Raw genomic sequence first — 3,653 nt, forward strand, 5'->3', positions numbered from 1 at the left:
GTGGGGGGTGTGGGTGTGTTACTGTGTGGGGGGAGTGGGTGTGTTACTGTGTGTGTGGGGGGAGTGGGTGTGTTACTGTGTGTGTGGGGGGTGTGGGTGTGTTACTGTGTGTGTGGGGGGAGTGGGTGTGTTACTGTGTGTGTGGGGGGTGTGGGTGTGTTACTGTGTGTGTGGGGGGTGTGGGTGTGTTACTGTGTGTGTGGGGGGAGTGGGTGTGTTACTGTGTGTGTGGGGGGAGTGGGTGTGTTACTGTGTGTGTGGGGGGAGTGGGTGTGTTACTGTGTGTGTGGGGGGAGTGGGTGTGTTACTGTGTGTGTGGGGGGAGTGGGTGTGTTACTGTGTGTGGGGTGTGGGTGTGTTACTGTGTGTGTGGGGGGTGTGGGTGTGTTACTGTGTGTGTGGGGGGAGTGGGTGTGTTACTGTGTGTGTGGGGGGAGTGGGTGTGTTACTGTGTGTGTGGGGGGAGTGGGTGTGTTACTGTGTGTGTGGGGGGAGTGGGTGTGTTACTGTGTGTGTGGGGTGTGGGTGTGTTACTGTGTGTGGGGTGTGGGTGTCAGTGGTTTTGAATCTGTTTTTGAATTTGTCCCCCGCCCCCCCAGGTTGATGAGGAAAAAGGAATCTCACTCCGTTTCCCACGCTTCCTCCGTGTCCGCAACGATAAGAAATCCGAGCACGCTACAAGCAGCAGCCAGGTACAGCCAGAGCCTGCGGTGCGTGGGAGCCAGTAGAGGGGCGGTCTGGAGCAGGGACGGGGCCCGCGCCAGGGTTGGGTATTGTGGGGTGGGTTGCGGCGGGGGGGAGGGGGCAGAGCCCGTGCCGGGGTCGGGGGGGCTGTAGACAGGGCCCACGCCGTGGTGGTGGGGGATGTAGACAGGGCCCACACCGCAGTGGTGGGGAAGACAAGGCCCGTGCCGGGGTTGGGGGGCAGGGCCCCTGCTAGGGGACAGATACTAGCCGCACTGGAGGAGCGACAGTAGTACCGAGATGGGGAGTTGGGGGAGCTGTAACGTGGAGGCGGGGGGGAGGTGGGGAGTTGGTGGTCAGGCCATTGGAAAAGGGGGTCGGCTGAGAGGCTGAGGCCGGATATGTGCAGTGGGTGATGGGGGAGCGTTGACATTGCGACTGCCTGATCAACAGGAGATACCCGGGTGATACTGGGTGTGGGGCCAATGGCAAGGAAATGTAAATGGAGAGACATGCCGGGGGGAAAGGGAGGGGGGAGAGGTATGGGGGGAAGAGGGAGGGGTGAGACGTACGTGGGGGAGGAGAGGGAGGGGGGAGTACATTCACGGGGAGAGGGAGGAGGGGAGATGTACGGGGCAGGAGAGGGAGGGGGAGACGTATGGGAAGACAGGCGCTGGGGGAGGATGGAGGGGGAGACGAGCAGTGGGGGGGCGGAGGGGGTGGGAGAGACAGGAGACACACCTTCCCCGGTCTCACTCACCCGTTCATAGAAACACAGTACAGGCCCTTTGTCCCTCAATGTTGTGCCGAGCTATGTCCAAACCCAAGATCAAGCTATCCCACTCCGTATCATTCTGGAGTGCTCCATGTGCCTATCCAATAACCGTTTGAAAGTTCCTAAAGTGTCTGACTCCACTATCACAGCAGGCAGCCTATTCCACACCCCAACCACACTCTGAGTGAAGAATCTACCTCGGACATCCCTCCTATATCTCCTACCGTGGACCTTATAGTTATGCCCCCTAGTAACAGCTACATCCACCTGAGGAAATAGTCTCTGCACATCCACTCCATCTATCCCCCTCATCATCTTATAAACCTCTATTAAGTCGACTTTCATCCTCCTCCGCTCCAAAGAGAAAAGCCCCAGCTCCCTCAACCTTTCCTCATAAGACCTACCCTCCAAACCAAGCAGCATCCTGGTAAATCTCCTCTGTGTTCTCTCCAATGCTTCCACATCCTCCTTATAGTGAGGTGACCAGAACTGAACACAATATTGCAAATGTGGCCTCGCCAAGGTCCGGTATAGTTGCAGCATAACCCCATGGCTCTTAAACTCAAACCCCCTGTTAATAAACGCTAACACACTATAAGCCTTCTTCACTGCTCTATCCATTGAGTGGCAACCTTCAGAGATCTGTGGATATGAACCCCAAGATCTCTCTGTTCCTCCACATTCTCAGAACCCTGCCGTTGACCCTGTAATCTGCATTCAAATTTGTCGTACCAAAATGAATCACCTCGCACTTATCAGGGTTAAACTCCGTCTGCCACTTTTCGGCCCAGCTCTGCATCCTGTCAATCTCTCTTTGCAGCCTGCAAGAACCGTCCACCTCATCCACTACTCCACCAATCTTGGTGTCATCAGCAAATTTACTGACCCACCCTTCAGCCCCTCTTCCAAGTCATTGATAAAAATCACAAATAGCTGAGGACCCAGCACTGATCCCTGTGATACACCGCTGGTAACTGGCCTTCAGTCTGAAAATTTTCTTCCCACCACCACCTTCTGTCTTCTATGATACAGCCAGTTACTTATCCAATTGGCCAAATTTCCTTCTATCCCACACCGCCTTTTCTTCATGAACCGACCATGGGGAACCTTATCAAACGCCTTACTAAAATCCATGTATACGACATCAACAGCTCTACCTTCGTCCATACACTTAGTTACCTCCTCAAAGAATTCAGTCAAATTTGTTCTTTGTTACTCACCCTTTCTCTGATTGCCCCCCACCTCCAGGTTGCCGAGTTGTACAGGAAACAGCAGCAGATTCAGAACCAGCAGGATGTTGCTGACAGGGACAGGGATGACGAGGATTTGTACTGAGAGCGCGAGATGCCAAGATTTCTGATAGATGGGAGACAACTGAAGATCAGTCTGGAGATGTCCAGACTCCTCTCCGTTCAGGACATTGCCAATCGGTCACTGACTCTGAATAATCCCCAAAACTACCAAATGTATAATCCCAATTTTCACTCAGACATTCCAAATAAAGAGGCATTTTGTACATAGCGCTGTGAGCCAGGCCTCTTCAATCAGCAGGGGGAAGGTGGAGGGATTGTAGGATAGGTATGGCGAGTAAACTGGGGGGGCGTGGGCAGCAGTGAGGGGGGCACAGAGGGTGGTACATGGGAAGGGGGTGCACGGAGGTGAGGGAGGAGAGACCGGGTGGGTGGACAGCTGTTTGCTGACAGTGGAGAGACTGGCAGACCAGCTGGAATTGGGAGGAGAGATAGGGGGGTTAGTGTTAGAGGTGGAACGAAAGTTACAGAAAGTCAGCAGGAAGACGTGGTGAATGAGGGAGGAAGTTGACAAGCAACGTATCGGAATGTCGCCAGCCGCATCTTACGGTCACTTAACTGCTGCTGTCTGGAATAAGCAACTTCTCCCTGTGGAGAATTACCTCCACAAACTCTGTGCCTCTCCCTCCTCACTGCCGCTGCTCTGTTCAGACCCCCTGATCCCAGATTTCCACAAACATAGGAGCAAAGCCCGGGGGTGTTCCCAAGTTGGTAACACAGATTGTCTCACACCCCAGTGCCGCCGCCCTCTCGCCAACCTCCCCCCCCCCCACCCCCCCCAGTGCTGCCTTCTCGTCTACCCTCCCCAATAGTGCTGCCACCTCACCCCTGCCCCCCAGTGCCACCCTCTCTCCCCTCAGTGCCGCCACCTTACCAGCCCCCCA

The 3,653-nt window shown here is 55.1% G+C and overlaps 1 long non-coding RNA gene across 1 annotated transcript; it reads left to right on the plus strand.

Moving 5' to 3' along the window:
* The first annotated feature begins 580 nt into the window (after positions 1–580).
* LOC145340050 (uncharacterized) lies at positions 581–2,979 on the plus strand. Its single transcript, XR_013886202.1, has 2 exons — positions 581–692; positions 2,708–2,979. It is a non-coding gene; the product is annotated as an uncharacterized LOC145340050 (long non-coding RNA).
* The last annotated feature ends 674 nt before the right edge of the window (positions 2,980–3,653 follow it).

This window comes from Carcharhinus amblyrhynchos, unplaced genomic scaffold (genome assembly GCF_965287045.1).
Source record: "Carcharhinus amblyrhynchos unplaced genomic scaffold, sCarAmb.v2.hapA scaffold_745, whole genome shotgun sequence".
Lineage (NCBI taxonomy): Eukaryota > Metazoa > Chordata > Chondrichthyes > Carcharhiniformes > Carcharhinidae > Carcharhinus > Carcharhinus amblyrhynchos.